Genomic DNA, 23,049 nt, shown 5'->3' with positions numbered 1-23,049 from the left:
ATGGCACAGCCCCTGCTTTTGGCAATCTAGTCTCGGTACCTGTGAGCTGTTTTTGTTTTTTCATTAGTTTAGTTTAGATTCCACATATAAGTGAGATCATGTGTATTTTCTTTCTTATTTCACTTAGCGTGATTCCTTCAAGGTCCATCCATGTTGTAAAAAATGGCAATATTTCATTCTTTTTATGGCTGAATAATATTCTGTTGTATGTGATTATATATATATATATACACTATATATGTGTGTGATAGTTGCTCAGTTGTGTCTGACTCTTTGAGACCCCACAGACTGTAGCCCGCCAGGCTCCTCTGTCAATGGAATTCTCTAGGCAAGAATACTGGAGTATGTTGCCATTTCCTTCTCCAGGGGATCTTCCCAACTCAGGAATCAAACCCAGGTCTCCCACTTTGCAGGCAGATCTTTTTACCATCTAAGCGACCAGAGAAACCCTGGGGATCTTCCCAACCTAGGGACCAAACCCGGGTCTCCTGCATTACAGGCAGATTCATACCATCTGAGCCACCAGTAAATATATGTGTGTGCATATATGCACACTATGTATACACCATATCTTCTTTATACATTTATCTATCAGCGGATACTTAAGTTGCTTCCATATCTTAGCTGTTGTAAATAATGCTGCAATGAATATGGAGGTGCATGTGTCTTTTCAATTTAATATTTTTGTTTCTTTCAGAAAAATATCCAGAAATGAAACTGGATCATATGAGGGACCATTAATACTTTAAGACAGTATTGATCGGGGAATTTTTGCAGAAATTAACACCCGAGGCATTAGTATATCTCTGGTCAATAATGTGTTACTTTCCACTGAAGATTATTATGGCCATGGTAAGATGTTGGCCATGTGTTTCCTATCCAAGTAGAATGATAAAATATATTAATTAAAAATTACTTTCAAAAAGATATTTTGAGATATAAATTTTGATTTAATTTTAAGAAATTTAAATAGTTGTTTTTAACCTCAATTTTTCTCAGTGCTTTTATTATATTTTATTTGAACTTTTTAGTTTGTTTTGGGGTTAATGTTAACTGGTCAATAGCTGGTTAACAATGTTGTGATAGGTGAACAGCAAAGGGACTCATCCCTAAACAGATATGTATCCATTCTCCCCCAAACTCCCCTCCCATCCAGGCTGCCAGATAACATTGAGCAGAGTTCCATGTGCTGTACAGTAGGTCCTTGTTGGTTATCCATTTAAAATATAGCAGTGTGGATGTATCTCTCCCAAACTCCCTAACTATCCCTTCCCCCCACCCTTCCCCCCAGCAACCATAAATTCATTCTCTAAGTCTATGAATCTGTTTCTATTTTGTAAATAAGTTCATTTGTATCATTTCTTTGCAGGTGGGACCTTTAATTCTCATCTGAGGGTTCAAGTCCATTCTAAATTCTGAAATAGGGCAGTCAGCCTTCCCTGTTTGCCTAAGCCTGAGGGATTTCCTGGCATGTGGACTTGCTAAAACCTGGGAAGTCCCTGGCAAATGAGAACCAGTTAATCTCTGCTCTGGGACCAGTTTTGGTAAGAGACCTTCCTTCCTTGAAAGTTGGTCACTCGTGTCCAAATCTCTGCGACCCCATGGGCTACATGGTTCATGGAATTCTCCAGGCCAGAATACTGGAGGGGGTATCCTTTCCCTTCTCCAGGAGATCTTCCCAACCCAGAGATCGAACCCACATCTCCCGTATTGCAGGCAGATTCTTTAACAGCTGATCCACAAAGGAAGCCCAAAAGACCTTAGTACAGTAATTGGTTTTACAGTTAGCCCCCATGAATGTACTTGAGACTTAGATTTAGAAATTAAATTCCTACTTGGAAGTCAAATCTCACTTGATCCCTTTATGTTCTCCTATCCCTGAGGTCTTTGCCATTTATTGTTCGGAAAACCAGGTATTGACCACCTTCATTTCCTTCAGTTTTATTCCTGTGGCTGAATAATAATCCCTACAGAGGAACCTGGGAATTCTTGCCAGGCATCTCTTAAAAATCTCTTTTTAAACATCTCATTTCTTGTTTGTCAGGCAAATCTCCACCAATTGTCTTCCTCACTTCAGAGGGATTGCTCTGTCTCTTAAGATCCTGGTGACCCAGAGTTTAGCTGTTTCTATTTCTTGGTCAGCTTTGCTGTGTTGTCCAGTCACTCAGTCATGTCTGATTCTTTGCAACCCCACCGACTGCAGCACATCAAGCTGCCCTGTACTTCACCATCTCCCGGAGCCTCCTCAAATTCATGTCCATTGAATCAGTGATGCCATCCAACCAACTCGTCCTCTGCTGTCCCCTTCTCCTCCTGCCCTCAATCTTTCCCAGCCTCAGGGTCTTTTCCAATGAGTCGACTCTTCTCATCAGGTGGCCAAAGTATCAGAGCTTCAGCTTTAGCATCAGTCCTTAAAATGAATATTCAAGATTGATTTCTTTTAGGATTGACCAGTTTGATCTCCTTGCAGTCTAAGAGACTCTCAAGAATCTTCTTCAATACCACAGTTTGAAGGCACCAGTTCTTTGGCACTCAGCTCTTTTTATGGTCTAGTTGTCACATGCATACATGACTACTGAAAAAACACATAGCCTTGACTATATGGACCTTCGTTGGAAAGTAACGCCTCTATTTTTTAATATGCTGTCTAGGTTTGTCATAGCTTTTTTTTTTTTCCAAGGAGAGATAGCAACCCACTCCAGTATTCATGCCTATAAAATCCCATAGACCGAGGAGCCTGCAGGGCTACAGTCCATGGAGTTGCAAAGAGTCAGACATGACTGAGTGACTTCACTTCTCTTCACTTCAAGCATCCTTTAATTTCATGATTTCCGTCACCATCTGCAGCAAGTTTGGAGCTCAAGAAAATAAAGTTTGTCACTGTTTCCTTTGTTTCCCCATCTATTTGCCATGAAGTGATGGGACCAGATGCCATGATCTTCGTTTTTTGAATGTTGAGTTTTAAGCCAGTTTTTTCACTCTCCCCTTTCACCTTCATCAAGAGGCTCTTTAGTTCTTCTTCACTGCCTGCCATAAGGATGGTGTCATCTGCATATCTGAGTTTACTGACATTTCCCCCTGCAATCTTAATTCCAGCTTGTGCTTCATCCAGCCCAGCATTTTGCATGATGTATTCTGCTTAGACGTTAAATAAGCAGGGTGACAATATACAGCCTTGACAAACTCCTTTCCCAATTTGGAACCAGTCCATTGTTCCATGTTTGGTTCTAACTGTTGCTTCTTGACCTGCATACAGGTTTAGCAGGAGGCAGGTAAGGTGTTCTGGTATTCCCATCGCTTTAAGAATGTTCCACAGTTTGTTGTGATCCACACAGTCAAAGGCTTTAGGGTAGTCAATGAAGCAGAAGTTATTCTGCAGTTCTGTTGCTTTTTCTATGATCCAATGGATATTGGCAATTTGATCTCTGCTTCCTCTGCCTTTTCTAAATCCAGCTTGAACATCTGGAAGTTCCTGGTTTATATCCTGAGCATCACTTTGAATGCTCAGATGTAATTGCAAGATTACTGAGAATCTTGAGCATTACTTTACTACCATGTGAAACGAGCACAATTGTTTGGTAGTTTGAATATTCTTTGGCACTGCCTTTCTTTGGGATTGGAATGAAAACTGACCTTTTTCAGTCCTGTGGCCACTGCTGAGTTTTCGAGTGCAGCACTTTCACAGCATCATCTTTTAGGATTTAAAATAGCTTAGCTAGAATTCCATCACCTCCACTAGCTTTGTTCATAGTGATGTTTCCTAAGGTCCACCTGACTTTGCACTCCAAGATGTCTGGCTCTAGGTGAGTGATCACACCATTGTGGTTATCTGGGACATTAAGATCATTTTTGTATAGATGGATGTATTCCTGCCACCTCTTCCTAGTATCTTCTGCTACTGTTGCTGCTGCTGCTGCTGTTAAGTCACTTCAGTCGTGGTCGACTCTGTGCGACCTCATAGATGGCAGCCCACCAGGCTCCCCCATCCCTGGGATTCTCCAGGCAAGAACGCTGGAGTGGGTTGCCATTTCCTTCTCTAACGCATGAAAGTGGAAAGTGAAAAGTGAAAGTGAAGTCGCTCATTCGTGTCTGACTCTTAGTGACCCCATGGCAGTCCATACCATTTCTGTCCTTTATTGTGCCCATCTTTGCATGAAATGTTCCCTTGGTATCTCTAATTTTTTTTTAATTATTATTTTTTATTTTTTTAAAATATAAATTTATTTATTTTAATTAGAGGTTAATTACTTTACAATATTGTATTGGTTTTGCCATACATCAACATGAATCCGCCACATCTCTTGTATTTTCCATTCTGTTATTTTCCTCTATTGGTCTGCTGGGGTTTGTAAAGTCAGGACTCAGGTATAGGACCAGATTTGTAGGTTTAGGCACTCTAACTTATTGTTCATTTAGCAATTTTCTTCTTGGGAATTGACTTTAATTTTTTGAAAACAGCAACTTAATTTACACTGAGTGAATGCACTGATCTTAAGAGTTAGAATTTGAAGAGTTTTGACAAATGCTTACATCTACGTAATAACTAACACCTTTATCGAGATGTCGAATATTTTCATCACTACATAAATTTCCTTCAGCTGTGTGGTCCCTCAATCATAGTTCTGATTTCTGTCACCATAGAATATTTCTGTCTTAGAGCTTTATGTAAACGGATTTATATACTAAACACTCTTTTGTCTCATTTTTTTTAACATAGCGTATTTTTGAGATTCATTTATATTGTTGCATATTTCCATAGTTCATTCTCAAAATGTGATATTCTCTTACTGAGGACTTTAAATGAAGAGTTTTGGTTTTATCCAATAAGGAATGAAATATATTTAAGTGTTAAAAATTAGCTTGTATTAGACGATCTAATTTCAGGAAATTATTTTTTTCTATGCTGTATAGAATAGACTTAAAAGAACATTTTAATCATCTAAATATTACTGAAATGAATAGGTTGAGCATTAAAGCCCTAGTAAAATATTCCCCAGTGCAATGTTGGCATCTACCACTGTCATTTGTGAAATCAAGAATTAACACCTAATAGAAGAAATATGAATAGGTTTTAACCTATTCATAGTTATCATTCTTTTTTATTGCTGAAACAGTATGTTATTATATGAATATACCATAGTTTGCTTACCCATTCTTCCGTTGATATACTTTGAGTTGTTTCCAGTTTTTACCAATTATAAATAAAGCTGGAATAAACATTTAAGTGTAACTTTTTTTGATAGACAAATATTTCTGTTCTCTTAGGTGACTATGAATAGAATTGTTGAGTCATACTGTAGGTATATGCTTATCTTTAAAAACCATCAAACCATTTCCCAAAGTAGTTTTACCATTTAATATTCCCACAGGTAACGCAAGAGAGCTCTGATTTCCATACCCTACTCAGGACTTAGTGTTGTTAGTCATTCCAATTTTAGCCAATTTTTTTTGTGAGTGTGAAATGGCATTTATGCAGTTTTAATTTGCATTTCTCTGATGACCAATTCTGTTGAATACTTTTTAATATACTTATTGACTATATATATATATCTTTGTTTGTCAAATGCCTGCTCAAGACTTTTGCCCATTAAACAAAATTGTTTTTATCATTGAGTTGTGGGATATTTTTAAAAAATCTAGAAATTGTGAATATCAAGAGTATTTTCAGACATGTTTATCAAGAATATTTTCTTCTAGCCTGAGGCTGTCTACTCATTTTCTTAATGGTTATTTTGGAAGCTTTTGGTTTTGATGAAGTCTATTTTTTTTTCTCCTATTATGGTGAGTACTTTCTGTGTCCTAAGAAATCTTTGCCTGCTCTGAGAACAGAAAGCTGTTTTTTTCTTCTGAAAGATACATTTTATTCTAATAGCTTTACATAGTTTGGCTTTCATGTTTCAGTGTAAATTTACATTGAATTAATTTTTGTGTTTGCAGTGTGTGGTAGGAGTCGAAGTTCATTTTTTCCTCATTGATATACAGTTATTAAGAATTAACTTTTGATATCAAAACTTAGAATAAAGTAAATTAAAAGCTTGAATGCCAGTTATATTGTGCTATAAAGTTGTTTGGCTAGTTAATACATATTTTTCTTGAGACAAAGTTGTCTTGTAGGTTCATTGCCAAGACTCAAAATTAATAAGCAACTGCTTCTTGTTGAACTTGAAATTAGAACAAAGCAATATCCAAAAACTTGTCCAGTGGATGAAAAAGAAAACACACGACTTTTTTCCCCCCTTGATTCCCTCCTAAAATGAGGGAATCTGATGTGGTCCCATATGGTTTTATGATGTGTTTCATTGGATCAATCATTACTTAATTTGTATCTGTTGCAAGTTGTATCTTTTCTGTTAACATATGGAAGAAGCTCCTTATTCATGTATGTATGCTAGTTCTAAAACATAGTGTCAAGTGGTATAAAGCTCAGTCTTACTTGGTTGCAATACACAGAAACTCACCTCAAAGTTATTTAAGCAAAAAAGGAATTTGATTCAATTATGTAACCTGAGATGCCCAAGGGTTGAGCCTGGTTAGGCCAGATATGTATTGAAAAATTTACTTATGTAAAAAATATTTTTAAACAGGTAAAAAAAAAAAGATAATTAAAAAAAAGTGGGAGTATTCCATTATTCTGAACTCTCACTCTAGAAATCTAATATTTACAGATTAATGCTCTAGATTTCATAATCTATGACATCTATATTTAAGCACCTATATTTAACATTTAACAAACTATTAATATATGGAGACAAAAATAGACTCTGACAGTCAAAGATAGGGCAAATTACTTAAATAAAATTGAGATATCTGCCCCCAAATAGTAATAATGCAATTTGTATCCATTTTCTAAAGAATTATCCAATTAAAAAAAAAGAATCTAGATTTGGTAACTCAGATTATCAGTATTTTCTTTCTAAATTCAAGCTGCAATCTCAGAATTAGTTTGCTGACTTTGGTTTAGTTGGTATTTATTTAGAATTTCTCTGATAGATAAGGAAACAGACAAGAGGGATTGTGACATTTCAAATGTGGGACCCAAACGCTCACTTGGCCTCCGAGGTTATTACCATCCTTGTTTGCTTTGACACTTAGAGGCACGACATGCCTTTGTGCTGTTTGCAAAAAGCTGGGTGAGTTGAAAAGCATAGATTGAGTACATTTCCAATGGTGTTTGGGTCTGCAAGCATTTGTTTTCTGAGCGCTGCCGAGTGCTGGGCCAGGGCTGCATGGAGAGAGCTGTTTCCGTTGCGCAGACTGGCTGCCTGATATCCTAGGTGCTGATAGCGGCCGCCAACGAACCCTGCTCCTTTCCATTTCGCCAGGTCCTCATTTCATCGGAAAACACGGTAGCTGCAGACGCACAGAGACTTTTTCCTCTTCTTTCCCCCCTCTGCCCCCTCCCTAGACCTCTCTGGGCCTTGACGTCACGTGTGCTCCTTTTGGTTGCCATAGCAACCCCATTCCCCAAGCCCTCTGTCCTCTCCTCTGGTCGGTTCCACAATGGTACAGGCAGCATCGCGCTGCACAATGGTTTCCAGGCACTGAGAGAGGGTGATTCAGCAAGCCACTCTTCGTGTTTTTTTTTTTAAACCTCCCCTTCTCTTTTTATTTTTATGGGGGTGGTTGGTGCTTGTTCCGTACTTACCTTTTTTCTTTCCTTTTTCTTTTTTACAGTATTCCATTTTTCTCCTCACCCCTCGATTCCTAGGGGCTCGAGTGACTTTACGCTTGGGTTTTCTTGGCAATCACCTGTCCATCATTAATTTTAAACAATTTCCCCACCTCCAAACAATCTATTCCTTATTACAGTTTGGAATGTGGTTAATGAGAGACAAGTAGGGAGGATTTCTGGGGCAAACACTGCTGGATCAGGATCGTAGTTCTCAAGCACGGAATGGTAGGTGGCTCTTTGCTCATTCTGGGTTCTAACCGGTTTTTTGGAGGGTGGTGTGATGTCTATTGATTGCTCCTAGTGGGGCGGGAGAGTGAGCATGGGAGAGGGGGGCAGAGATGGGGTGGATAGGAGATTAATGAAGTGAACTACCTCTGAGGCAAGAAGCCACCAGCCTTTCCTTCTGTGCCGAGCATCTCTCCTAGGACTTGGGCGTGTTGAAACCTTTCTGTTTGGAGTAAGGGTTGGCAGAGGGTGGGAGGGAGCATTTTTATTGTGACCAGGGGTTTTTTAGACCAATGCAGAGCTGCAAAAAGGAAGAGAAAATTAGAGACAGAGCGAAACAGCTGTGCTTGTTAGAAGTGCTTGCCTTAGTCCCATATTTAAGAAATGCTGTGGGCTCCATAAAACATTAAAAAATCACATCTTTAAGTTATGCGTTTATGCTTACTTCATGAGATGTTGCGCTTAAAGAGATATTTGGGGGCATATTTACAGACTTTAGTTAGGGAATGGTATTTTTTTATCTTGTAGTTGCAAAACTAACAGCATTACTCTTGCAGAGAGACCCAAGGCTAAATCTGAGCTGGGGAGAGGAACATAGAATGGGAAGTGGCGGCGGCAGGGGGGTGGGGGGTCAGGTTAAAGATATGAGGAAACATTGGCACTGCAGTCGAACAGGTAAAGGGTCCCTTTAAGAAAGTGATCTAGTCAACAGCAGGCAGCATTTTTTTCTTTATGGCATGGTTCCCAGGTACTCTGTACTGGGATACTGTGTCCCCTAGAAATGTCAGAGCCCATTTGGGAGAAAAAGATCTATCATCAGAAAGGACCAGGGCAGTATATTTAGCAGAAATGATGTCTTTGTGCCTGCAGCAAAATAAATGTGATTTATAGGAAGATCTTCAAGAAAATCAAGACTAGAGCCATTTCAAGAAAATTACAGGCATGTTTCTTTCCCCCCCTCCTCTCCATTTCAATCTAGAGACCAAGTCTCTGCTTTTACCCCCTTAAATGCATGCATTCCTAGGGTACTGCAATTTAACCACAGCAGAAGAGCGGCTTATCCCATGGCAGCTGGCGCTGAGGCAGTCACAAGGTTGTTTACACGGGCTGTCTTTGCTGCAGAGCTCCACAGCGTCTGCACAGCCACCCACCCTGCCTTGGTGTGTTGACAGTAACTTTTATGAACGGACCCGACAGAGGCAGGCTGAGTCCTATGGGACAGGCCACAGTTTAGATGGAAGGAAATTGGGTCTAAGTGCACCAGGCATTGCCAGTCCGAGGTCCGATTTCTCCCTCTGACCCTCGTCTGCCAGTTGTCAGACTCCAGAAGATCTCACAGAACGCTGATGCATGTGTTAAAATGGTTGCAGGAAGGCCCATGACTCTCAGAGAGGCTTCTGTAAATTTCTGCCTTAGGTGAGTGTTTCTGTTGTACATCTAGACAGTGATGCTCACGCTATGGATGAGCTCGCCAGCTTCCGACTCCACTTTGGAGCCATCGGATTATAGGGGTCAGACAGTTTGGATGTAGCAGTTTTGCCATCTCTGGGTATGTATTCCTTCCACCACCTTGATCTCACTCTTAAAATTGACACAAAGTACTAAGTTACCTTATTTGATCACACAAAGCACACTGGGTTTTCTCGCCCTGACAACGGAACTGGAAAATCCAGTGACAAAGGTGGTATGACCTTAGATATTAAAAGAGTCTTCTTGCTTCCTCATTTGCGCATCACTCCCTCTCGTTGTTGCAAGGTGTCTTTAATCCGACAGTCTCCTGGTGTTATAAAATCTTCACAGTGTGGGTGAAAAGACTCTTGATGATGAGACAGTAACAAATGATACGTCCAGCGGGAAAGACCAGGTGCTGCCTCCAGCTTCCTGCTTGTCTACCCCAGAACAGCATCTGCTGTGGGGAGGAGCGTGTTTGCCAGGCTGGAAGGGGATGTTCATGAACAGATCCCAGAGGGACCAACTGTGTTTTTGCTGTCATTGTCTGGTATGTCTGCAGCTATTAGGGTTTAATGGTTTCATAGTGTGTGGTCAATATTTTTCAAGGCTGAAATGAACTGAGAATGGATGGTGGATGCCCTAAAATATGTGTATATTTAAAAATTACAGGAAAATTCATAGGATTTCCCTTGTTAGTATATCCTATAGGAATATCATAAGCAAAAGGAATCTGCCTAATTTTTAAGTAATGTGATAAAGCCTCCCGTATTTAAAGGGAGGGCTTTTTGTTTTTGTTTGTTTGTTTTGTGTGTGTGTGTGACTTTATGTAAGTGAATCTTAGTCTTTGAATACAGATGGTCAGGGAAAGAAGGCAAATTGGGTTTCTCTTGTTAAGCATGAGGGCAGATGCTCTGCCCTCCTGATCTAGTTCTGGCTGCAGGTCCCATTTGTAGCTATAAGACTTTACATGGGATTGGTGTGCTTAAGTCAAATGATTGCTTAGTTGCTAGTGAGAATAATGAACTCAAAGCAAGAGAGACTTGCTTCACTTAGAATAAGAAGTGATAAACTGACATTTTAAATTCTTTCTCCATTGCCCCTGTTTTGTCTTGTAGTCTCTTTTATGCTTTTGGTTGGACATTGCGACACTTACGCAAAAAAGAGGCACAAAGTGTCCAAGGATGACACAAAGAGGTATAGTGCCTTGTTTGCTCTAGGCTGAGGGCTTCCTTCCTACCATACTTGCATCTCTTACAGCTTCTTCCGAGGACTAAGGACTTGTGGGAAAAGTTGGGCCCATAGACTGCAGGGGGAGATGCTTATTGATAAAGAACAGAATCCATTTGCTTCTTTAGCATATGAGAGATATTTATTGCATTGCATAAGTCTGAAATAAGATACTGTTGCTGATTCAGATACAAGATAATGCTGCAAATTGATTGAAAATTTAATTTGGATCTGGAGCCTGGATTTTCAGAAATGTACCTGTCTGTACGTATTTTCATAGCAGACTTGTAAGGGTTTTGACTAAAGATATTTTAGTTTGAGTACATTTTATCCTTATAAGAAAATCAAGGCAAAGAGGGAAAAGTGGAAAGCCTGTATGTTTCAGATTCTGTTTCCCCCCACTATTTAATGAAAGAGAACTCTGTTTCTTAATTGTGAATCTTGGTAGAAACTCTAAATGGAGACTTCAGGTGATATTTGAAAATTCTTAAATTGAAAGAAACATTTTTTAGTTTAAAAAGTGGACTGCAAGTTTCTAATTGTTTTTGATAAAGGATTTTCTAGTTGAATTGACATTTTAGATTTATAACAAGCCTTTCTCACTGGTCTTATCCCTGGTGACTGTGAGATGTGAAACTCATAGGCTTATAGAACTAATGCTCCTAGGAATGGAAATTAAATTTTGAGTGGAGAAAGAAAGAGCTGAAGTTTCCTTAGAAGCATTCCTAACCCATAGCTGCTCTAAAACCTCACATGGCACACAGGTATAAAATGAAATTCTCCTCCAGGGCAATTAGGCATTTGCAGAGTGGCCTGCATAATAACAAACAAGACTTCTGCTACATTGTGTGTGTGTATGTGTGTGTGTGTGTATGAGTAAGTAGGAAAACAAACACATAACCCAGTACTGACTTGTCTTCATAGATGTAAAACCGCCTCCTGGGTTTTGGATGTTAACCTGCTTGGGTGCTTCATGTACTTTGTGAAAATGAGTTTCTTAAAGTAATCATCCTCTTCTCATGCATTGGAAATAGGATCTGAAAGCCCGGATAGAGAAGTCAGGCTGGTGTGTCTGTTACTTGGCAGTGTTCATTCAGCGTCTGTGCTTCCTCCGTCATAGCACTTATCCTGGAGCACAGTAATTGCCGCTTCCTGGGCTTCACGTATTCACTACTCAGTTATAATCTCTGTCAGGCACTGACTGTGTCTGCCTGGTGCATAGTAGGGGCACAATCACTATTCCATGAATGAAGGTATCCCATGCACAGAGTTATCTAAGTACTGTGGGTGACAGAGTTTGAAACTGTAACACAGCTTCTGGGCCTCCCTGGTGGCTGAGATGGTAAAGCATCGGCCTGCCATGTAGGAGACCTGGGTTTGATCCCTGGGTCAGGAAGATCCCTTGGAGAAGGGAATGGTTACCCACTCCAGTATTTTCCCTTGGGAAATCCCATGGACAGAGGAGTTCATGGACTCTCAAAGAGTTAGACGTGACTGAGCAACTAACACACACACATACAACACAGCTTCTGCCATTAGGGAGCTTATAGTCATTTAGGGAGATGAGGTTAAATAACAAACGTGGTATATGAGCAAGTGTCCCTATTCAACAAATGCAATAGGGATTCACAGGAGAAAGAAATTCACCCTTTCTGAAATGGTGGTAGGCCATGTTGGGATGGGAAGGCAGGAAGATGTGGTGGAGGAGAAGTCCAACAACAGTCCTAAGTACTTGGCCTGGAAGGGAACTCTTGCTTGGAACAAGTGTGTGTGTGCTCAGTCATGTCTGACTTTTTGCAACCCCGTGGACTGGAGTTTGCCAGGCTCCTCTATCCATGGGATTTTCCAGGCAAGAATACTGGAGTGGGGTGCCATTTCCTCCTCCAGGGGTTCTTCCCGACTCAGGGACTTAACCTGCATCTCCTACCTTGGCAGGTGGGTTCCTTACCACTGAGCTACATGGGAAGCCCTGCTGCTGCTGCTGCTAAGTCACTTCAGTCGTGTCCAACTCTGTGAGACCCCACAGACGGCAGCCCACCAGGCTCCCCCGTCCCTGGGGTTCTCCAGGCAAGAACACTGGAGTGGGTTGCCATTTCCTTCTCCCAGGGAAGCGCTAGAACATAGAAAACTGGCCCAGTCCTGAGATTTTTTTCCAATACGAAGTCAAAAAGGAACAGTAGCAGACTGAAGTTACAAACCTACTTCTGTAGCTGGATCAGATTATGGAAAAATGTGCATAAGGCCTCTTTCTAGCTTTACACCAACTTCAGTTTTTAACATTTTAATTTATTTTTTGCCTTCTTTATTAAATAATTTTTGTTGGAGTATGGTTGCTCAAATTCAGTTTAGTTTCATTTTATTTCACACAGTTCAGAAAATTTTCCAACTTCTCCTTTATCGACGACTCTGTAATGCATTTTTCCACATGAACCCATTGTTCTTTATCAGGAGCAGACTGTGCAGACATGTTACAGGGAGCTTATAGTTGAAGCTGAATAGGGTGCCTCCTATCACAAACTCAAATCCATGTCGACCAAAGTAACAATTACTACTTGGGCTTATGTTCAGATTTTAAAATATCCAGCTACTCTGGTGATGGCCATACCAGAGTTCTAGTGTTTGATAAATTTGAACAGAGTGAACTATGTTGAGATTTTATTCCTTCCCCTTGTGTGCTCACTACCCATCCCCCAACGTCTTTGTTAGTCTTTTGATTTTTCTAAATGCAGGTGAAATCCCCACTGAAATGGTAAAATCAAACTTGATTGTGTTTTTGCTTTGATTTTAGGCTAGCGTGAGAAACACCCACGGCGACACCATCTCAGATCTCTGTTATGGCGACTCAGGCAAGAAGCTGTTGAATTAGACCCATTTCCTGTAGATGAGAAACTGTACAAGCAGTGGTGAGTTGCAAACTTAAAAATATTCCTTAGCAGGAAACATGTGATCTATATAACCAATTTAAATATTGCATATGATTTAGTGTGTGGATCTGAAGAAATACTGCTCCCAAATCATGTCAACTAAAGAGGTGAAAATCAGTGTTTAACTGATGGTGTGGTGCTATGCTATTAATACCACGTGAAGGAGCTTGAGGTCTTTAGGTGCATAAGTGCGTCATACAGCACCATGATGCTACCACCCTGGATGATGCTAGTCTAAGTAAGATGATTGCAGTGAGCAATTTCCTGTGGCTGCATAACAGTTGGGTATTTACATAACAGTATTTTTCAGTGGCATTTATTATCTGCAACATAATTCTACATTTTACTGCTTCATCTTCTCTAGTAGAATATTGGTTCTGATCTAAATTCTAACACTTAATTCCTTTCAGGAACTTATATGCTTGTATATGGGGCTTCTCAGGTGGTGCTAGTGGTAAGAACCCACCTGCTAATGCAGGAGACACAAGAGATGCTGAAGACACAGGAGACGCTGGTTCGATCTCTGGGTTGGGAAGATCCCCTGGAGGAGGCCATAGCAACCCACTCCAGTATTCTTGCCTGGAGAATCCCATGGACAGAGGAGCCTGGTGGGCTACAGTCCATATAGGGTTGCAAAGAGTCAGACATGACTGAAGCAACTTAGCATATACACAGCATGCATGTACATACACATGTGTATATAAGATATATGTGATATATATTAACATAACATTTAGATCTTTAGACATAAGGGAAGAGAAACCACATCATAGTTTTATAAAACTCCATTTGTGAACATTATAGCCTACAAATTCTTTGCTTAATAAAGACAGTACTAAAAATGGATCCAGCTGCTTTGATATTTGGAATCAGTTTAAAATCTTATTATTTTATAAAAATATCAGCTCACATAGGCAAAATATATTTTTTAATCAAATACTTGATGCTTCATAGTTGCCAATGTCAATAATCAATAGACTCCAATGGAGATGAACCAGGTATAATCTGTCAAAAAACATCTCTGAGAAATAGATTATGACAGTGATGCTTATAAGACTCCAAAAGAAGCTGTTCTGAACGGGTGATCAATATCTCTCTTTCATTTGCTTAGTGGCTTATATAACTCTGGGTATATAGGCTGCCCTATGAATTAATGCATAACCCGTAACTGTGGAGTATTAATGAAATTAACCTTGTACTTTTTTCACATCATGATTCTCATTACAGTCTGATTATGATTACATTGAGGAAGCAGATATAATAGTCATCACTATGCTGTGCTTAATCAATATGTGTTAAATGAGTGTTTGTTATGACTGAGAAACATATGTAATTGCCAGTAATCAACCATTTTGATTTCAAACAAGGGTGATTTTTTTTTATGGCTGAAGTTAATCTTTTGAGTTACAGGTCATTCCCAGTGATGTCGAAAATATATATTGCCCCCTCTTAAACATGTATTCATTAAGCAAACCTTTACTGAGAATCTGCAGTATAGATATCATCCTTTGCACTTGGGATAGATGAAAAAGACAGCACCTGCTTTAAAGGAGCTGTGTTTAAAGTATGTGACACTTGTGATAAAGTATGTCATTAAAAAAGGGAGTGATTTCTAAAGAGTGGGGTACTTATCCACTGCTATTAAATGGGTAGCCATCCAGGGCTGAAGGAAGTGCCGTAGAGGAGAGTCAAAGACAGATGGGATGGGGGTTTGGAAGGGAAGGCTTCCCAGAGGGAGCGAGATTTTAGCTGAATGTTAAGGGCAATAAGAGGTTAGCTAGAAGAAGGGGAACAGTGAGAACATTTTTCAAGGGCCTAGAGACTTGAGGGAGTATGATTGATGGGGGAGCTAGATGTCATTTACTGCGCTGGGGCATAAATGGGTATAGTAAAGATAAAGCTGAAGAAAGGTACAGGAGATATAACATGAAAGGGTTTTAAAGACAAAGCTAAGGAGTTTGTATTTTATTCCACAATAAAGAACCTCTGAAAGATTTGAAGTAGAATGATGTGATGAAACTTATTTTTTAGAAAATACCATGTAGTCTAGATCCCATGGACGGAGGAGCCTGGAAGGCTGCAGTCCATGGGGTCGCTGAGGGTGAGACACGACTGAGCGACTTCACTTTCACTTTTCACGTTCATGCATTGGAGAAGGAAATGGCAACCCACTCCAGCATCCTTGCCTGGAGAATCCCAGGGATGGGGGAGCCTGGTGGGCTGCCATCTATGGAGTCACGCAGAGTTGGACATGACTGAAGCAACTTAGCAGCAGAAGAGTACATAAAACAAATTCAGTTAAAGAATAATTACAAAGCAAACCTTGTATAACCAGCAACCCACTTCAGTGTTCTTGCCTGGAGAATCCCAGGGATGGGGAGCCTGATGGGCTGCCGTCTATGGGGTCGCACAGAGTCGGACACGACTGAAGCGCCTTAGCAGCAGCAGCAGACTCCCAGTAAGCCCTTTGTGCTCCTTTAAGACCTCGTGCTTTTCCTTCCCCGCTAGAGGTAACCACTACTTTGCCTTTTGTCACTTATCCCCTTGCCTTTCTTTGTAGGTTTTCAATCTTGTAATTGTGGTGAAAGAAAGTGATGGTTGCTCAGTCGTGTCTGATCCTTTGTGACCCCATGAACCACAGCCCATCAGGTTCCTCTTCCCATGGAATTCTTTGGGCAAGAATGCTGGAGTGGGTTGCCATTCCCTTCTCAAGGGTATCTTCATGACCCAGGGATTGAACCTGGGTCTCCTGCATTGCAGGCATATTCTTTACTGTCTGAGCCACTAGGGAAGCCATGGTAGTGTATATACATATATATATTCTTAATCACTTGATTTTGTGAAACCCTCTAGTGAAAGTGAAAGTTGCTCAGTCATGTCTGACTCTTGTGACCCAATGGACCATGGAATTCTCCAGGCGAGAATGCTGGAGTGGGTCAAACCCACATTGTAGGCAGATTCTTTACTAGCTGAGCCACCAGGGAAGCCCAAGAATACTGGAGTGGGTAGCCTATCCCTTCTCCAGAGGATCTGCCCAACCCAGGAATCAAACTGGGGTCTCCTGCATTGCAGGTGGATTCTTTACCAACTGAGCTATCAGGGAAACCTGTGAAATACTGTAAGGCTCATGTTAATGTATGTAGTTTATTCAAGTAACTTAAGTAGTATTTGACTCTATGACTACATCAAAATTTACTTATCCATTTCACCATTGATAGACATTTGGATTGTTTCTATATTACTTATGTGTGTCTGTCTATGTATGCTGTTTTTGTTCAGTTATTAAGCCCACCTATTTGCGACCCTATGAACTACAGCGTCCCAGGCTTCCCTGTCCTTCACTATCTCCTGGAGTTTGCCCAGATTCATGTCCATTGTGTCCACGATGCTATCTAACCATCTCATCCTCTGTCATTTTCTTCTCCTTTTGCCTTCAAACTTTCCCAACAACAGGGTCTTTTCCAATGAGTCAGCTCTTTGCATCAGGTGGTCAAAGTATTGGAGATTCAGCTTCAGTATCGGTCCTTCCAATGAATGTTCAGGGTTGATTTCCTTCTGTCAATCCAAAAGGAAATCAACCCTAATTATTAACCTGAGTTATTTATATATCAATGTACTAAGTAAATTTTAATAACTATATATATTTATATATGATAACATTAAGTATACATATGGTACTTTTTATGCACATATATTGTTGCTCATAGATTCTAGAGCACATGTATAAGAACTTCTCTAGGATACATATCAAGGAAAGGAACTCTTGAGTTTTGGGGTTTGTGCACATTAAGTTTTTCTGCTGCTGCTGCTGCTGCTGCTAACTTGCTTCAGTCGTGTCTGACTCTGTGCGACCCCATAGACGGCAGCCCACCAGGCTCCCCCGTCCCTGGGATTCTCCAGGCAAGAACACTGGAGTGGGTTGCCATTTCCTTCTCCCAACGCATGAAAGTGAAAAGTGAAAGTGAAGTCACTCAGTCGTGTCCAACTCTTCGCAACCCCATGGACTGCAGCCTTCCAGGCTCCTCCGTCCATGGGATTTTCTAGGCAAGAGTACTGGAGTGCGTTGCCACTGCCTTCTCCAAGTTTTTCTAAATAATGCCAAATATTTTTCTCAATTGATTGCATGAATTTACATCCCCATCAGCAGTATATAAAAAGCTCTATATCCTCACCAACGCTTCATTTTTAAGTTCTCAAAATTTGCTGATCAGGTGGATACCTAATTGTACTTCATGCCACTCATGAAGTAGTAGTTTGCATTTGCTGACTACTAAGGAAGAAGAATTGTTTTAATTTTTATTGGCCATTTGATCTTCTATTGTGAAGTGCCTGCTCAAGTCTTTATGAGACTAGTTTTTCCGAATGACAACTAGCACTTATGGAGTTCTTGCTGTGTAATAATCACTGTGCTAAGCACTTGACAAACATTTAATTCTCATATCATCCCTATGATTTATAGATAAGGAAACTCAGGTTTAGAGAGGTTTAAATAAGTTGCTAGCAATCACGTAACCAAGAAGCAGAGGATTTAGCATTTAAGCCCAGGTCCTTCTGACTCTGGAGTTCTTCTGTTTCTTTTTTTAATTTATATATTTTTGGTTGCTCTGGATCTTCGTTGCTGCAAGTTGCTTCGTTTTCTTCGGTTGTGGTGAGCGGGGCTACTCTCTAGCTGTGTCGCGTGGGTTTCTCACTGGAGTTGTCTTTTCTTGTGCAGCTCAGGCTCTGAGTGCTCAGGCTCCAGTAGTTGCAGTATGTGGGCTCAGTACTTAAGGCTTGTGGGCTCGAGGGTGAGGGCTCAGCAGCTGTGGGACACGGGCTTAGCTCCTCCATGCATGTGGGGTTTTCCTGGATCAGGGATTGAACCCGTGTCTTCTGCATGGCAGGTGGATTCCTTACCACTGAGCTACCAAGCAGTTTCTTGAATCACGTTTGAAAGGGGTTTAGATTAGAGCCAGGGGACTTATCAGCTACTATGGCAGGAGCTCAGCTAAAGAATAATAAGGGCATAAACCAAAGAATTATCAGTAGGACACAAGCGCAAATTAATTGAACCCAATAATGAATGTCATGGGTGAAGGAGAGGGAGGATTTTAAAAGTCCCAAATTTTCAGACCTGCTGGCTACGTAGCTTCAAAGTTAGTAATACAATGTATATTTAAATATATTCTAGGTCTTGTGATAGGCTTTAAGAATATATTTGGTGGTTGCGCTATCCACTGAGAGATGAATTTAATTCATAGGATTATAAACTTTAGGGTTTAAAGAGACCACAGTGTTTATTTGGGTCAACTCTTTACTGTTTTAAAATGTGAAACCTAGTGTGAAAAGAAGTTAAGTGTCTTGTTCAAGATCACAGGTTACTGTCAGATTAAGAATAGACACCTGGATGAGAAAGAATGCAAAGAAATAGCAACTTTTTTTGATTTTTTTAAAATTAATAAGTTAAAATAAATTGATCTACTTTATCTCCTAAACATTTCTCACATCAGTTCCCTTTGAAATAAATCTGTTGCTAACAGCACAAATTAGGGCCTCATCATCACTGTGAGCCGTTTTATTTAAAGTAGTCTAGCATATTATCTTCTTGCTCATGATTCTACCAATGAAACCCCCAGATCTGATGTGCAGTTTTTACTGTGTGACAACCCAGCTTACTTAGATATGCTCCATTGCCTATGTAATAAATTCCCCTCTGCTTAAAATATACCATACTCCCGTCTACCTCCAATTTAGCAGTGAATATCTCTCCAATTACCTGGGGACACCAATGCGCTTCAGTTTCATCACACACTCAAGTGTATTTCTTCCGTAATTTACTTCATATTGTCTCTTCCGCCTGTATTCACCCTCTCCATCCTTTACTTAGTCATTGGCCATTTTTAAAGACCTTTGCAACTCAAAGAATGATCTGGGGACCAACAGCTCAAACACTGTCTGGAGCTTGATTAGAATCACAGCATCTCAAGTCTCCCCTACATCTGATTCAGAATTTTTCCCACAAGATTCTCAGGTGGTTTTGTGTTCGAGAGGCGCTGCTTAGACTCACATTAGACTTCTTCAGAAACCCTTCCTGAATCCTTCCATAAGGCTGAGGTGTTCTCACTGCAGCCTATGCATGTCTATCTCACTGCATTTTGTTGTTCAATTGCTCAGTCATATCCACCTGCTTGTGACCCCATGAACAGCAGCACACCAGGCTTCCCTGTCCTTCACTGTCTCTCAGAGTTTGCTCAAACTCATGTCTGTTGAGTTGGTGATGCCATCCAACCATCTCATCCTCTGTCTCCCCCTTCTCCTGCCTTTAGTCTTCCCAAGCATCAGGGTCTTTTCCAATGAGTTGGCTCTTCCCATCAGGTGGCCAAAAGATTGGAGCTTCTCACTGCGTTACTACAGTGTTTTATTAACTGTTTAATGTCTATCTCTCCACCTTAGCCTGTGAGTAATTTGAGCCAGATCTAATTATCTTTGACTTGTCTATGCCTAGCACAGTGCCTGATACTTGTTAGTACAGCATGAATATATGCTGACTGGTTGATAAAGCAAAGAAGGCTGTTAGGCTGCTTTCCAGATTGTACAATTCCCAAAGTATATCCAGAGGTACAATTTTTGATGCATTTTTTGGTAGTCTAGTTATTTTTCTACAAGTCCCTTGGGCTGTATTTTTTCTGCTTGTTATTTTCTTTCTCCTTCCTCTGTTTCTTTTTCTTTCTTTCTCTCTATTTATATATCTATCCATATCCATACATATATATATAGAGAGAGCTTCTCTTTCCAGGTGGCTCAGTGGTAAAGAATCCACCTGCAATGCGGGGGATGCAGGAGACACGCTGTGTTGAGCCCTGGGTTGGGAAGAGCCCTAGAGGAGGGCATAGCAGCCCACTCCAGTGTTTTTGCCTGGTGAACCCCATGGACAGAGGAGCCTGGCAGGCTGCTCTCCACATTGTTGCAAAGAGTCGTACACGACCGAAGCTACTGAGCATGCACGCACCACGTGTATATATTTCTCTCTGACTTTGTGTCATGATTTAAGGAGCCAGAATGTCCTCTGGTTCTCAGTTCTCGTGTTTCTGACCCTGATATAATGTGTGAGAGTCCCACTTACTCCTTTGGTTGAAGACTGTTCCTATTACAATGGAAATCTGATGAGAATTCCCTGGTGGTCCAGCAGGTAGAACTTGGTATTTTCACTGCTGGGGTCTGGAGAATTGGTTGGAGAACTAAGATGCCACAAGCTATGCTGTGAGGCCCCCCAATATTATGAGGTAAAGTGGCTGGAGAACTAAGCTGATAAACTAACCTCAGTTAAAGTATGATTGACTTTAATGGATTTTGAATATAGATAAAATTCATGGTTGGTTAACTGTCTTACTGCATTAACAGGAGACTATGTTAAGGAAATGGAATATGTAGGAAAAGTTGTTACATGGAGAGGGAATTAAGAGTGGTCTGCAACAGAGTGCTTTGTAAGGGATCTAGCAGATTATTTAAAATTTTTCATTACATTATTTCTGGAAAAGGAAGAGAACTTGATGTTAGATTCTCACTGCAGCTTTGTCATGAATTAATACCTGTTGGGTCAAGTCTTAACCTGGTTGAGTTTCAATTGTGTATGAGGGAGTTGTGATAGATGATGTTTAACTTTCTTTTTGACTGTAAAAATTATATGGATTAAATTGTACAGATTGAATTAAAGCATAGATTAATGCCCCGAAGGCCAGGCCAAGTGGAGTACCTTGGTGAGGGTGGGCTTGATCAGTGAAGGGACATCATAGGGATGACAAGCAGCGTCATGGGCAGCTGAAGGGGAAGAATAGGCCAGATAGAGATTTAGAGGATCTTGAAGATAGACTTGCCTATGCCCAGTTTTGCTTTGACCCATCGCCATTTATTATCTTTGGCTTAATTCTACCCATTCTCACTCTAAATCTAGGGATAAAGTATTTTAACTATAGGAAGTCACCTCTAATTATTGAGATTTTATTATCTGTAAGGAAGATAACTTATGCATACACAACCAAATTGACTGCATCTGTTTTCCTAATTTGTATCTTTCTTTATCTTAAAATTATCCTCTGATATTGAAGGATTAGTGTGCATAAATGTTTGTTCATTTATTTATGAGAAGATCCTTTAAAACTTTGTCTTTAAAATCATGGTTTCTAAGCTGTATTTGGGACGTACCAACATATCAGATAAGACTACTGGCATCTTAGTCACCTTAGAAATCATATCAATGTGACATATTTACTTGAAGGTTAATAATTTCAGTGGACAGATTACTGTGGTAGAATTTTTGAAGAACGAAGGAGACACGTCTCCTTCTTTTCCCTCCTTCCTTCCTGTTTCCCCTCCTCTCTCCATCCCATCCTCTCTTCCCCTCCTTCCTTCCTTCTTTCCTTCTCTCAAGTATTTATTGGCTGCCTCTGTGCTAGGTGCTCCAGCTTCAATAATCAATTCATCTCATACGGAGGATGAATAGTTGCTTTAACAGAGGACACGTTCGGGAACAGTGCAATTACAAATCACTCAACTAATCACTCAGACCTTCTTGACTGGGGCTCCACAGAAACACATGAGTCCCTGCTCTCTAAGGTAGCCGTTCTCGAGCTTTGTGGCCTCTGGATTCCTTTACACACTCGATGGTTGTTGAAAAACCTGAGGATTTTGTTCATGTGCGTTATATCCATTGGTATTTGTGTGCGGGCCCAGTCACTCAATCGTGTCTGACTCTTTGCGACCCCATGGACTATGGCCAGCCAGGCTCCTCTGTCCATGGGATTTCTCAGGCAAGAATACTGGAGTGGGTTGCCATTCCTTTCCCCAAGGGATCTTCCTGACCCAGACATTGACCCCACATCTCCTGTGGCTCCTGAATTGGAAGGTGGATTCTTTACTGCTGTACCACCTGGGAAGCCTCCCCCTACCATTGGTATTTACAGTATCAGAAATTAAGATATCAGTTTGAAATACTTTGGTAATTAAAGAGTAACAGTAAACTGTTAGATATGTTAAATAAAAGTAATGTATCTTTGAATGAAATCTGCCTTTTACAAACCAAAAATAAGTTAGCGACAAGCTTGGTGTTGCATTTTTGTATATCTGTTTAATGACTGGCTTAATGGAAGACAGCTGAATTCTCTTATCTACCTATGCCTTCAGTCTGTGTTAAATCACACACCATGCATTCTCCGGAGGACTGTATCACAAATCTGAAAGAAAAATAAGAGTGAAATGGGAAACTGTGTCTTAAGATTATTTGGAGTTAGTTTTGACCTCAGGGGCCCCTCTGAAAAAGTCTTGAGGACCTTCAGGACATCTATATATGATACTTTCCTGGAGTAGGAAATGGCAGCCCACTCCAGTGTTCTTGCCTGGAAAGTCCCATGGACAGAGGAGCCTGGCGGGCTACAATCCACGGGGCCGCAAAGAGCTGGGCGTGACTGAGCACATGTATAATACTTGGAGAGCTACTTTGGTGGGTTTATGTTGATGTATGGCAAAACCAATACAATATTCTAAAGTAAATAGCCTCCAATTAAAATAAATAAA

At 40.5% G+C, this 23,049-nt stretch overlaps 1 protein-coding gene across 11 annotated transcripts in view; it reads left to right on the top strand.

Moving 5' to 3' along the window:
• The window catches only part of MAPK10 (mitogen-activated protein kinase 10), a 417,204-nt gene that overhangs the window by 29,828 nt on the left and 364,327 nt on the right, over window positions 1-23,049 (top strand). For 9 of the 11 annotated variants that reach the window (XM_027971156.3, XM_012180302.4, XM_042251608.2 and 6 more), the window contains exons 1-2: window positions 7,492-7,897; window positions 13,365-13,479. The gene's annotated coding sequence lies outside the window, so the exon portion shown is untranslated. Of the gene's footprint in view, window positions 1-7,491; window positions 7,898-9,727; window positions 9,897-13,364; window positions 13,480-23,049 lie in introns of those variants that run through there. The other 2 variants (XM_060417391.1, XM_042251606.2) reach the window with 2 other exon arrangements.

The sequence above is a fragment of the Ovis aries genome, chromosome 6, assembly GCF_016772045.2.
Source record: "Ovis aries strain OAR_USU_Benz2616 breed Rambouillet chromosome 6, ARS-UI_Ramb_v3.0, whole genome shotgun sequence".
Lineage (NCBI taxonomy): Eukaryota > Metazoa > Chordata > Mammalia > Artiodactyla > Bovidae > Ovis > Ovis aries.
Note: the sequence above shows the minus strand (reverse complement) of the source record. Positions and strands in the feature narration are given on the sequence as shown.